Genomic DNA, 15528 nt, shown 5'->3' on the forward strand with positions numbered 1-15528 from the left:
TCATAAAAGTACGAAACAGTGATCACCTTGTGTGCTTTTAACCAAATTAAATGCAATCTGCACAGGTGTGCTGATTGAAACCCCGAGGATGGAAATAAATTCACTTCAAATAAAAATTTGACAATGTTTTCTCCCTAAAATACCCCGTTATTGTTCAGATTTCTGAGAAAAGCGGAAAGTAAGTGACGTAGTGTAGCAGTTAGTTGAGCCTCATGACTTCAAATTATAGACCGAGTCTAAAAATACAAACCCCATGCAATTGAAGGAGATTTGATTATTTAGTTCGTTGCACCCTTAAGGGACACTCACTTCACAGTACCGTCGTTCCCGCTCGGACTTCTGGCCGCTCCAATAAAGCGAGCCGTGGGTTGCCCATGGAAAAACCAATTTCAAAGCTGCACTTTGAATCCGTTTTCGGTTTCTGTTAATCGAATAGACAGTTCCGTCAAGCAGTTAAGATTTCGGAAAAATCGAAACCATCTTCTATAAGTCTAGGGGACTGAGTTGACTTGGGCCCAATTTCATGTCTCTGCTTACCGTAAGCAAATCTTCGCCGTTTACGGAAGCAGGGAAGTCCGCGCTTAGGTCAAGCGTATACACTAATTTTGCAACGTCACAGCCCGAGTTGTTGCCAACTTACGTTGGAAACTATGGACAATCATTAATGCAAAACAAAAACAGATAGTCATAACAATATTACACAAAACTAAATAATAGTGTTGAATTTGTTGGAAATAAAGCAACCAGTAGGGCATTTGCTTTAATTGACAGTCTATATTTGCAAAAAATGTTGAGTTTATTCACAAATGAATGTTTTGCTAGCATTGGCCGTCCATGCCAGCCATCGAGGGTTTTTTTTTATCGACAACGCAAAGGTATATTTTACAGGTTTTGGATTTGTTGCTCATACGCTTGCACACACCATGATAACAAGTCATTCTTCGATTACTTTAGGCCCTTTTCGAAACCACGGCTTCGGCGCCAGATTCGGCTTAGGCTAGCTTGGCCCCGCTGTTGTGCTATACTCGCTCAGGGCTTCACACGATCGAGAACGGAGCCGTGGATTTGAAAAGGGCCAGCTCGTGCAGGGATCAAAAAGACCAGTCTTCTCACTGTCTGTATCTCCACATTATGCATAGAGTAACAAACATATGAAAATATGAGCTCAAACAGTCATCGATGTTGCGAGATTATAATGAAAAAGAAAAACACCCTTGTCACATACAGAAGTTGTGCGCTTTCGAATGCTTGATTTCGAAACCTCAAAATTCTAAATCTGAGGTCTCAAAACAAATTTGATGACAATTACCTCTTTCACGAAAACTACGTCATTTCAGAGGGAGCCGATTCTCACAATGTTTTATACTTATATCAACCTCTCCCGATTACTCGTTACCAAGTAAGGTTTTGTGCTAATAATTGTTTTGAGTAATTACCAATAGTGTCCACTGCCTTTAAAGGCAAGGGAAAAAATGCATCAGCTTGCATCCATTATTATTCAGTGTAAACTGTTCCTTTACAAAACCCATGCATGCATCCTCATACGGGGTATGCTACTTTATAATTAGTCATCTGGTTTTGTTTTTAAAACCCATGCACCGGCTTGCATACTTGAACGGGTTAAACTGCTCCTTTAAGATTACTCATCATCTCGTGTATTTAAACCCATGCGCCAGCTTGTATCCTTAAACAGGGCAAACTGCTCCTTTAAGATTACTCATCAACTCGTGTTTTTAAACCCATGCGCCAGCTTGTATCCTTAAACAGGGCAAACTGCTCCTTTAAGATTACTCATCAACTCGTGTTTTTAAACCCATGCGCCAGCTTGCATCTTTAAACAGGTTGAACTGCTCCTTTAAGATTACTCATCAACTTGTGTTTATAAAACCCATGCATCACGCTTGCATCCATTAGTGCTCCTAAGATGGTACTAGTCATTAGTGTATATCGTTTCCACTTAACTTTCCAATGTTTAGGAGGGACTGGGCGCCCGTGATATTTAAGCCGACCAGTCCTCCCCATCTCGCATTCACTCACTCTTTTATTTACAATACGGAAAATACAATTACTTAGAGTTGTCTATATCGTGAAAAGATTTTCCCTTTTGGCTTTAAACTTGAAGGCCAATTTAATAAGATTTCGTTTGTATGATAAATGGGATATAGGGATATATTTTAGAAATGTTAATATCTGCACAAATCTAAATACATAATGAGCCATACAAGCATACGACGTGCACTGTAAATAAATGTTGTGCACCATGTTGTCAATTTTAACGATGCAGTGTATACATAGGCCTACAAAATAACGTTTGCTGAGAATAAGACAATATTAAGCAGTCGTAGCATTCTTTCCAAAATAATAAAGACGCGGTTAAAAACAAAACATGGTTAAAGGGGGAACAAAAACATCAAATAATTTGTGTTAAGTAATGGGGGTAATACTGAATGATAGGAGTTTTAGTTTAACCCCCCCCCCCCCACATCCCATCCCTCTCGCTATACTGTTGACCACTATGAATGACGTCACATGCATGAAGATACTTTCTGCCCAGGGGTCGATTTCACAAAGCGCTATACGATTCAATTTAAAATGAGTTGTCAACATCACGCAAACTTGAGCGTAGGTAATGTGTGGGCGTGGATTCGTGAAGCGAACACAAATTGAACAGACAGTGTAGAAGGGGGGGGGGTACTCCAACTAGCTAGTGTCCTATGTCACAATTTCGTGCCAGGAACCTTTGAATTTCCACCGTTTTTTTTTCTCGAAAAACTAGGCCTTGAAAAACTTTACTCGCACCATATAGAGTCCTTTTCCCGCCATTCCGTGTTCTAGAAAACACTAGTGGAAGTATCTTTTAAAAACACAAACTCATTGTTATAAGAGTGAAACTATTGACCTTTTTGTTTTAAATTGGAAACAAAACAATTCCTCTGAATTCCCTTTTCATAATTGGTCTGTTGTATAAGTTGTTTTTGTTCAAAATACGATAGCTAAAGATCCACGATGAAGTAGTCGAGTATAAATCTTAAGAAATTTAATGGCAATTAAAATTAATGGCAATTAAAATTGTAGGTTAGAAGCTTACATAAGCAGCTTTCGGTAATGTATAGAATGTTGAGAAGTGTTATCACTTCAAAGTAATAAGGTACAAAAAAGGTATCAGTTGTTGTGCTCCCAAATTTTCTAGATATAAGCATTCGAGAAGGACCTTGTACAGTATATAAATCAATGCAATCACGTTTTCTAAGATTGAAATATTTACCCTTTTGTTTGGTTGGAAACAAAACCATTCCCTCTGAATTCCCCTGTCATAATTTTGCCTGTTGTATATTTAGTTGTTTTTGTTCAATCGACGATACCTAAAGATACATGATGAAGTGGTCGACTAAATATCTTAAGAAATTTAATGGCAGTTAAACTTAATTACATTTAAAACTTTAAGTTATAAGCTAACATCAGTAGCTTTCGGTAGTGTACAGAATGGTGAAATATGATAACTTCGAAGTATTACTGAAAAAAGGGTAGCAGTTTCTATGCTCCCAAATAAAAAGAAGCATTCGATAAGTACCTTATACAATATAAATCAATGCAATTACGATTGAAATTAATGACCCTTTTTGTTAGTTAGAAACTAAACCTTTCTCCCTGAATCCCCCTTTCATAACTTGCCTGTTGAATAAGTTGTTGTTGATCAATAGACCATACCTAAAGATACACAAGTGGTATAGTTTTTACTTGAATGTTTTCAAAATGGCTTCCCTGTGACGTACCTCATGTATCCTTCACTAACTACAGGCCGATCCTTGCTGATCGTATAGACGTTTATGTAGCACTACTTTAAAAATAAGGCGAGGGCACATCCTTCTGATTGAAGGTGACGAAGTGAACGAGTTCTTCCGATTTTGTAATAGATTTGGCCATCGATGCGATCAGATATCATAATCTATAATCTATAATCTATAGTCTATGACCAATCGTCAATCGCATCGGCTCTTTCCGTGACTGGAGGCTATAGTTCCGATGACTGATCGAGTGTTGTTTTGCACCGAAATGAGAGTCATAACAACAGTGGCGGTGTTGAAAATATTATACTGGACAGTACCCTTGCGATTTGTTTATGTAACCTGCACTGATGGCACAGGTTTAAGAACATTGAATTGGATGTTGTCAAAGACTAGTATTCTCACTTTGTGCATCCCTTTTTGAATCTGTGAAAATTTGGACTAAATTGGTCATCAATGCAGCAAGAGAATCATAAAAGAAAAAACACACATAAATTGCACAAAATGTGTGTTTTTAGATGCATAGGCCCGAAGTCTTTCAATATTTTAGTGAGAAAATACCTCTTTCTAAAAAAAAACCTACGTTACTTCAGAGGGAACCGTTTCTCACAAGGTTTTATATTATTACAAACTCTCTATTGCTCGTTGACAATTACATTTTTAAACTATCAATTATTTTAAGTAACTATTCCAATATTTCAAGTGCCTTGGACGGAAAACGCTTGGTATCTTAAAATGAACGGCAATACAAACTTGTGGTTAGAAGCCTTCAACAGCTTTCCAAAATAGAAGTATTTTATGGATCATTTTACTCTGAAGTAATGAGGTAATGCGAACCGTTTTAAAGTCCGAAACTTGAATTTGAGAAGCGTCTATTGCCAGTTACGTCTCTCGCACTGTCTATATTTTTGTTTGGGATTATTTTTCCTGCGTGGTCGTATGGCTTCGAAATTTCTGGAAACACGACCATTTTTTTAAATGAAATCTTCACAGAGAGGTTATTTTTCAGAGAGAGAGGATTGTAGTAAGACCATGTGAATATGTGTTTTTGAGTTGTGTTGGTCTGCAAAGAACATGGATCAATTTCATAGAGCCGCTAAGCACAAAAATTTGCTGAGCATAAAATTTCTTCCTTATAATTACCAACCAAATTTCCACGTGGTTTTCAGGATAAACGATTAAATATCCAACAAATTGAAATTTGGTTGGTAATCCTGTTTTTTTACCAAGGAAGAAATTTCATGCTAAGCAAATTTGTGTGCTTAGCAGCTCTATGAAATTGGGCCCAGGTGGTTAACGATCGTACGTTTCGATCAGTGCTCTGATCGTCTTTTTAGTTTTTAGTTTGTATCTAGGCCTATGTTTACATAGGATTAAAACAACCGAACGGTTTAAAAACCAAAGGTTTGGACCTTTATCAAGCTGCCTCCATCTTGGTCATGTTCCACGGATCGAACATCGATAGTGCATGCTAATAATCGTTGCAATCAGGAACCAGACTAGTTTATTCTTTCAGCCTCGGTTTGGTAACATTGATATAAATGGGAGAAATTCAATATGGCTGCACCGTGATAAAGGTCTATGCTTTACCTTTAAACATATATATATATTTTGGCGTCGTACTTATTTGTACAGCTTAGTTGTGATTCCAATTAGCAATGGATAAACAACAGATCATGTTCGGAAAAACTGTGAATGTTCGATAAACTGAGTGAACTACATTATCAGAATAATGAAGCCGAGCATTTCCGGTTTTTCTAGCCAACCGTGAGGTTAATCACATCATGATCATTGGGCCTAAGCTAGAGAACAAAAAACGATATAATCCACATTTTTAAATTGCTGTGAGTCGGTTGTGTTTTCAAGGCAGTGGACACGATTGGTAATTACTCAACATAATTATTAGCATAAAACCTTTGTTGGTGACCAGTAATGGGGAGAGGTTGATGGTATAAAACATTGTGAGAAACGGCTCCCTCTGAAGTGCCATAGTTTTCGAGAGAGAAGTAATTTTTCCACGAATTTGATTTTGAGACCTCAGATTTAGAACTTGAGGTCTCGAAATCAACCATCTAAACGCAAACACCTTCATGTGACAATGGTGTTTTTTCTTTCATTATTATCTCGCAAGTTAGATGACAAATTGAGCTCAAATTTTCACAGGTTTGTTATTTTATGCATATGTTGAGATACACCAACTGTGAAGGATAGTCTTTCGTTTGAAAGAAACTAATGACATCTAGTATACACTGTTAAAAATACATCGGTGCAACGGTAAACAAAAATTGTATTTATATTATTTTTATTTTTAATTATTGGTTTTGTTTATTCGTTTGATTTAACCCTATTTAGAAACCCCTCATTAACTTGGCCTCAGACTTCAGGATAAGCCATAGTCGTCGACTGCTTCGGAAACAAATGTATGCCTAGATCTATTAAAAGAAACTTAATGGCACTGGACACTATTGTAATTGTCAAAGACCAGTCTTCTCACTTGGTTTATCTCAACATAATAATTATGCATAAAATAACAAACCTGTGAAAATTTGAGCTCAATCGGTCGGCGAAGTTGCGAGATAAAAAAAAAAATAAATAAATAAAAATTGTCACACGAAGTTGTGTGCTTTCAAATGCTTGATTTTAAGACGGTAAATTCTTAATCTGAGGTTCCGAAATCAAAGTCGTGGAAAATTACTTCTTTCTTGAAAACTACATCACTTCAGAGGGAGCCGTTTCCCAGAATGTTTTATCTTATCAACATCTACCCATTACTCGCTACCAAGTAAGGTTTTATGCTAATAATTATTTTGAGTAATTACCAATAGTGTCCACTGCCTTTAATGACATTAGGTGGTCTTTTTAGTTCTTCTCTTGCCACGGAAATACAACTAATGAATTCCTTCATTTCCGCCCTGCTTTTCTTGGATCACATTATAGACTTTCATCGGAAATTGATTTCAAATTCTGATTATCGTTGTGAGGAACAACCCCCAGTGCTTAGAGTAAACAGGAAGATATCATTCCTCAAAACACACTAACCATGTTTTGTTTCAATCACTGGTCATGAACCTGTTCAAACAGTGTCTTCAACCCATGTCTTTACCCGCGCAAAGTATACATTTTTTCCGGTCTAGAAGAATTTGTTTACCCGCGCAGATACGCCTATATTTATCCAAGACTACCCTTTCCCGCGCAAATAAGACCAATTAACACAGTTAATAACCTTCATGTTACACCTTGAAACTTTAAGGTATGAGACTAAAATAAAGGAAGGATGCTTTTCCAAGATTTTGTTGCAGTGTGTTCTTTGCTTATTGCATTAACTACACCTTTTTGAGCTCGGTGAATATCATGTTTCTCAATTATACGTCATTGTTTTGTTTTAGAAACTTATTTCCAATCCACACGTTTTCAACAACCATTAACTTTAAGCAACATAGCCGGGACGTTCATTGAGGTTGGGGGAGGGGGGGGGGGGGGGTGGCAAGGCACATGGGTGGGGCATTACTTTATAGTTTTTTTTTTCGGCAGGGTGAATTGGTAAGGGGAACTTTGTAGGGACCACTATCTTATTATGCTCATGGCTTTTTGTTTACTTGGCAACATTTTGTTTTCATTCTGTTAACTTCATTTCCCTTCGTTTACCCTTTTCCTTTTTTTCGGTGGAGGGGAGGTAATCCAATGTTTCATCAGGGATTTTGTGAACGTCGGTGGTAGAAGCTTTAAATGTTGTTATTAGCATTATTCCCCCTGCCCCTCCCCTCCATCTCTCTTTGATAAAACACCCGGCACCTAATCTTAAGTAGCTTTCGCAGAAATGACATTCCTCATGCATTTGAAACGCTATCAATCAGTCCCCCGTAGACGTTCATCACACGGACAAAGACAAACACTGCAGTAACATGTTTCATGTAAACCTATTGACGTCAATTGCTTTCATAATCTGTATATGCACAATCGCAATAATGAGCAATCGTTTAAAAACGCCAAACGAACGCTTCACAACCAAGGCGGCTGGGTCTTTTGTTTATAGATGACAATTGGAATGATGAAACGCTGAGCTCAGTTGTAATTTGTTTGTAAACAATCTGATGGCTCAGTAAAGAGTAATTCAATTCAATTCAATTCAATTCAATAAACATTTTTTTTCGGTATTGTCCTCACATGATATAATACATCATTGGTTTTTCATAAATATTAACAGTGGCAGTTGTAAACAGTAGCCAAAGTTATTAACAAATCAGAAGGGCAAAACTTAGGATTGGGTGAAGCCTTGGCTTTTGTACCCTAACCTAATGACAGACTAACAAAACAATAAGACTCACAAGACAAGGGACTACAAGGACATACGAACAAATGTAGGTGTATCAACAATATACCAAAAGTAAGCCATGAAATAATTATAATGAATATGCATTGAGAAGTAATTTTTTAATTTTTTTTGAGAATATAGGTAGAGTGATGCTCTAAATGAATTCTCTTCTCCCGAAGATGACTAGTAGATCAAGCTAGTCGAAACGTTGGGACCTAAAGGGAAACGTTGCCTTGGATCGGTTGAGTTGGTCTTTGAAAAGGATGTGAAACCGTTGTTTTGCAATGCAGATGGTTAGATAGATATTTTAAAAGTAGAATATAATGATCCACACAAACATGCCTCGGAATTGCACGGCTTTCCTTTTACGTCGTGAACTAACACGGTCGGCCATTTTATGAGGTCAACATTTTTTGCTCCACAAAATGGCTGACCGTTTTTCTTCGCGACGTTGTGCTCCAAGCAGTCCCATCACAGCTGATTTTCTACCTTTCGTACAGGTAGTAGTTAAAAAGCAGGGCATAGCTTGAGAAGTATGCAACTGCTACGACTAGTGTATTTTTTGTGATGGTTTCTGTCAAAATGATGTAAATGAAATAAAACAGCCAATCAAAATGATGGTTATCTCTGTTCCGAAAATGTTTTGTGGTGTTTTTATTTGGGTACTTTGGAGATCATCTCATTGGTGAAGCTATACGGTATTGGTCTGCAATTTTTATCACTATTTTTGTTTAACTGCTATTTAAAATGGGTTTGTTTTGTTTTTGTTTTTATTGAAAGGCACGGTTGATTGTTCTTGCACGTCAGCAATGCGATATATCCGAGTTCCTATTCCACTATTCCATTCTCTGTTGTCCAGGCTGCACGGCCTGCTTTGTTGGAGAACAACAACAACAACAAAGTAACAGAATATACTTCATGTCGCTGGTGTTACGCAGGTGTTGTCAAAACATGTTATATCTTGTAAACAAGATACGCCTACGATTTGACCGTGGCAGAATAATAATCTTTTGCACCTGATCCAAATCCAAATCAACGGGACCGTTGAAGACACTGGACACCTTAGTCTTCTCACTTAGTGTATCTCAACATATGCATACAGTTACAAACCTGCTCAATCGGTCGTCGAAGTTGCGAGATAACTGTGAAAGAAATTATTTTGAGTAATTACCAATAGTGTCAACTATCTACCTTTAAAGCCATTATACACTTTCGGTACAAAAAAAGAAGAAACAAAGTTCACAGACTTACAAATAATTTACAGGGTTTACAGAAGGTAATGGTGAAAGACTTCTCTTGAAATATTGTTCCATGAAATGCTTAACTTTTTGAGAAAACATTAAAACAATATCAATTCTCGATAGCGAGAATTACGGACTTATTTTAAACACATGTCATGACACGGCGAAACGTGCGGAAACCAAGAGTGGGTTTTCCCGTTATTTTCTCCCGACTCCGATGACCGATTGAGCCTAATTTTTCACAGGTTTGTTATTTTATATATAAGTTGTGGTACACGAAGTGTGGGCCTTGGACAATACTGTTTACCGAAAGTGTATAATGGCTTTAAAGGGTTTGATTTCTGTTGTGGATCAAGTTTTTGGCCATGACATGAATCCGCACTCACTTGAATGGACATGTTGTTAGTTCACCAACCTGTAGAAACACCAGTTACATGTAACATTAATCGTCAAGTTTATTAAAAAAAAAGGCAAAATTCACAGAGTAATGTTTTTAGTATAAGGTCACGTAATTTCGTTGTACTTGCTAAAATAATTAATTTATCCCAAACCGAACATAATTGTCGTGACATTGTTTTACTCATATGTGTAGCCTGCATTGTGTTTTGTGTCGTACAAAAAGTACCCAAACGTCATTGTAGACCGGGCGTGACGTCCCATTGGGTTGCTCAAAATAGAAAGCGTGCCTTCTAGTCAAGCTTTCTTGCAAATTGAGACTTCGATTGTTTTTTCTTCAAATGCAATGAATGTTTTAAAAAGTACGTGAATATACGCAATATAAGTCATGTGTAAATGAATAATGGGGATTGAAACGCTTGGTATCCATTGCTATGGCCAATCATAGTGGCATTTGTCGTCATTTGTTAGAATTTATCACTTATTTGTTTGCCTTTGAGGGCATGATAGCTTGATTGTTTTTTTTGTGCCCACGGGAGACATTTTGAACGGGACTTAAGATTTTGCTTTCGTTTCCGGATTAAAAAAGTTTTTTTTTTCAATGAGGGGTGTTGACATTTCCATAGGTGTTGTAGGCGATTCATGTTTGAAAAACATTCGATATCGTATTATCCCATTGTGCCTTAAACATTCGATATCGTATTATCCCATTGTGCCTTAAACATTCGATATCGTATTATCCCATTGTGCCTTAAACATTCGATATCGTATTATCCCATTGTGCCTTAAACATTCGATATCGTATTATCCCATTGTGCCTTAAACGGCAGCAGTCATTGCACAACACCAATAAACATTTTAATTGGATTGTGAACTTGCATTGTCAGTGTGTCTCGCAGGCATGACGTCATCGTCCATCAGTGAATGGCCATGATTTGTATAAATTGAATTATTACGAAACTAAGGGTGTGACCGAAACGGCGACTTCGGCTACAGCTACGTCTAGATCAGCGCGTCTACCAGTGTTGAAGAATAGCAGACGCGCGCGATCTAGCCGTAGCTGTAGCCGAAGTCGCCGTTTCGGACACGGCCTAACATCGCTTTTGCTCTCGCAACACGACTGAAAGGATGACATCAGACCCCCCGCAATGACCTTGTGCGTTACATGAACTCACATTCTAGACGGTCTGGCAAATCATTCGTAAGCCAGACGGTGCTGCGAGACGAGACACCTCGCCCACGTCCGCAAAACCACAAAGCGAATCCATCGTCTGGCGGCTGGTGGGAAGACTACATCCGGAGTAGCTTAGCATCAGCGGTCCGGTAACTTAACTGGGTCAATGTGGTGACAGGCTCGTTTGAAGAAGAACAAAGGCTTAATTCAAGACGCCAATACGAGCTTAAGTCCAGTGGATGTTTTCTTAGCTCTGATCTTTGCCGGTCCTTGTCCAAGGATTATTACTTATTGCAACAACATAAAAGTTAATATCGTACAAAACAAGTTTTAGAAAAGGACTTTGTTCACCCCACTCGATTTAATTTAGACTCGATCAAAGGTCAGAAGCCGTACTTGAAATGAAAACGTTTTAAAATGAATGAGGATAAAGGGGCTCTTTAAAGATGTCACAATTCAAAGAAGAAACGTTAATTAAAACCACATGCTGAGTGTTAATCTGAGAAAGTAATTCCCTTCATACTATTATAATAATAAATTGTTTTACTCATGTCTAAAAAAATAAACACTACAGCACCTCAGCGGGGGGTCTGATGTCATCTTTTCAGTCGTGTTGCAAGAGCAAAAGCGATGTTAGTTTCATAATAATTCAGTTTATACAAATCATGGCCATTCAACGATGGACTGTACACCTAAAAGTAGTTGTGTGACCTAAATTAGACAGCCGAACTAGAAACAGTTTCTTTTCTGTCAGGTTGGCGAAGTGGTGTCTTTCCTCACCTTCAACCTCTGCGTCCCCGCTTCGAATCACACCGGGGGCACGATGTGGATTTGGGTGTTCAGGCCCTCTGACTACGTTGGTTTTCCCTGAAATGATTACCTGGGGTTCCCCTCCCACATATAAAACTGAAATGTCTTCATTGTTTTGTCATCTTGTCTAGATGCTCAAAAGACTTTGACAAGAATTAGCATAGATAATAGATGAAGATTATAGAGTAGAGTCTGCAGAGTTCGTAGAATCTCGCGGTAGATTGCGAGAATGTCTCACTTCTGAGGAATGTCCTGGTAGCTAGAGCAACATCTGCAACCTCTTCCAAATGATTTCACAACGGGGTCTTGTACGAGGAAATCCAGTTGAAGATTTCTCAAAGGAAGCTGGCACCGCCACGGCCGTGCTCCACTGATGACGATACAGCAAGCGGTGCGAGACGATCGCCTCGTGGGAGCACCAGGAACATTTCACGGGTAGGATCGATGTCAAAGGCTGACCCAGATTCAAACAGTCCTCGTAGGGTGATGTCATTCGTCAGGGATACATTTTGAAGAACATGAATGTTGAGATCTGGTTTACATCTCAGTGTAAATTGACTGTTAATCACGTCTGACTCATGAGGGGATCAATTGAGAAAGCATTCGGCCTTGTGTCTAGTCAGAGATGCGGCTGCGAAAATAACTTTCACTTGTCATGAGTGGGAACACTGATGGGTTTGGGTAAGGCTATGGCTGCCATGATCTAGCCGTAGCCATAATTAGAAAAAAAAGACTAGATATATAGTAACTCGCGTGAACCAGTGTTTGTTTTGTGGGTTGGTGGTATTGAGCCATTAACCAATTGCTTTGATCCAATCGAAAATTAATAAAGAAATATTACAACTTAGTTTCCCCGCTTTCGACCGACGGACAGATCTTTAAGTGCTGAGCAAGATGTGTGCTTACAGTCTTTATAAAATTACAGTAGTATTTTAGACTGGCTCCTGCTAAACGATTTTGCCTAATGAGAAACAAAAATTTGTGAAGCGCTGCTTTGTGTTTAAAGGCACTGGTCACGTTTAGAAATGTTCAATGACCAGTATTCATTCTCACTTAGTGTATCCCAACATATGTATACAATATGTATGCATACAATAACAAATCTGTGAACACTTGGACTCAATTGGTCATCGCAGTTGCAAGAGAACAAACGCCCTTGTTGCACCAACTTGTGTACTTTCAGATGCCTACAATGAAGGCTTCACGCCTGAAGTCTTTTAACATTTGTGTGAGAAAATTACCCCTTTCTCAAAAACGTTACTTGAAAGGGAGCCGTTTCTCACATACAATAACAATACAATACAATCATCTTTATTAGATCCCAAAAAGGCTAATGCAAATGCTCGCATACAGAAAAAACATTGACACATTAAAAACAGTAAAAAAACAAAAAACAGACAATGGCTATATTATATGCAATTACAAGAAAAACCACTAAAAATTGATAAGAAAAATACTGGAGACTGGGCGATAAATAATTAGTACCGCAGATTTCAATTTAAAGGAACACGATGCCTTGGATCGGTCGAGTTGGTCTTTGAAAGCGTTTGTAACCATTTTTTATAAAATGCATATGATTAGAAAGATATTTTAAAAGTAGAATGCAATGATCCACACAAAATTGCCTAGCAATTGCGTGGTTTTCCTTTTACTTTGTAAACTAACACGGTCGGCCATTTTGTTTATGGGAGTCAACAATTTGACTCACATAAATGGCCGACGTGTTAGTCGACGAGGTAAAAGGGAACCCACGCAATTTCGAGTGATACTTGTGTGGATCATTATATCCTACTTTTAAAATATCATTCTAATCATATGCATTTTATAACAAACGGGAAACGCTTTTCAAAGACCAACTCGACCGATCCAAGGCAACATATTCCTTTAGTCTAGCTGTCATAAACAACACCCGTCACATCAATTTTTAAAGTGAGACTCACGCGTGTTCAAACGTTAAAATGAGCTACTTTAGGTGATTGCTGATGTTATCACTCAGAGGGCATAGTTTCATTAAGATAAAATACATGTACTAATACTTGAATGTAATCAAGGAAGAGTGGCAATCTGGTTGCATTGGTTGCTTGAAGTGTTAACGATGCTTCAATGATACGATATTACCGTTTTAATGTTGTACCTTACATTTTTGGTTAACACATTAATGCACCGTTGGGTAGGGCAATTGAATCGTAACTTAATAGACTGCCGTCACATTGTTTCACATAATAATGTGTGATGAGCCTTTTCCCAAACTCCGGTTTAAAGCCATTGGACACTTTCTGAACAGAACAAAAATTAAAAGCTCATATAGATTTACAAATAACTTACAGGGTTTACAGAAGGTAATGGTCAAAGACTTCCCTTGAAATATTATTCCATGAAATGTTTTACTTTTTGTGAAAACATTAAAACATCAATATCAATTCTCGATATCGAGAATAACGGATTTATTTAAAACACATTTCATGACACGGCGAAACGTGCGAAAACAAGGGTGGGTTTTCCCGTTATTTTCTCCCGACTCCGATGACCGATTGAGCCTAAATCTTCACAGGTTTGTTATTTTATATATAAGTTGTGATACACGAAGTGTGGGCCTTGGACAATACCGTTTACCGAAAGTGTATAATGGCTTTGGACAATCGCGTTACCGATGTTGTGCGATTTCTTTAAGGCTCCAGCTCAGACTAGGGCCCTTTCATCAGTTCAGTGAACACCTTTGCATCAACATCAAACAGAACCAAGAGCGGTAAACATACCTCAGCCAACGTTCGGAAACGCCCAAAAGACCCAACGCAGTATTTACGATACCCGAGAACAATATTGTTCGGCATTTAGATATCGCAAAAGCCTTAGGTTGAAATCAACGGGATAATAAAAAAAAAATAAAAAAAAATAAACAAAAATAAAAAACCACAGACAAAATCCATTTTATTATAAATTGAAGTCATTTTTATTTATAAACCTTAACATGGCCTTACCAGCATTTTAATTTCAGAGGCTATGCATGAACGAGTTTAATTATTCACTTTTTTCCTCATTGACCCTATAAGGGGCAAAAATGTATGTATTTTAGAAAGAAAGGAAAAAACATATGGAGAAATAAATTGTTTATGTGTGTGTGTAATTACTGTTTTTGGTGAAATGTGTGGGACGTTCATTTTGTTGTTGTTTTAATAACTATATTAACACAACCGACCGACTAAAAGCTTCTCATCGTGATCGTTCCGAGCATGGGATGGGACAGCGGTATAAATTATGCAAACTCTTAACGACATCCATATTATTTTGTCAGATGCTGTATTAATCCGTTAAAACGGTTGTCGTTCAAATAAACCACTATGAATGTTGTTATATTTGGCAAGGATATATAGATAATTATACATGACGAGGTGCCATCACTTTAGAGACAGTAATAACAAAAACCAAATAAGATACAAGCTATCATGCGGGAAGTAGAAGCTGAGAGCTGCGGTAGTTCACCTAAAAATGTAAAAATCATCTATAACTCACTTGCATATAAATTGAGGAATGGTTTGAATGGGTGTGGGTGTGTGGGGGGGGGGGGTGTTCTTATAACAAAAAACCTTCCTTTTATGGCCTTTGAGGGTTTACCCCCGATGACCTAGATTTAGAATAAAAATACATATCACATTTTCATTCAAAAACACAACTACGCCCTTGTGTTTCAGAAACACAACTACCCCCTTGTGTTTCAGAAACACAACTACGCCCTAATTGTGATTCAAAAATACTACATTTCTAAATTTGGCTCTCCGTAATTCGTGACTCTTAAAACATGTCAATGTCACT

The sequence above is a fragment of the Asterias rubens genome, chromosome 4 (genome assembly GCF_902459465.1).
Source record: "Asterias rubens chromosome 4, eAstRub1.3, whole genome shotgun sequence".
NCBI classification, from domain to species: Eukaryota; Metazoa; Echinodermata; class Asteroidea; order Forcipulatida; family Asteriidae; genus Asterias; species Asterias rubens.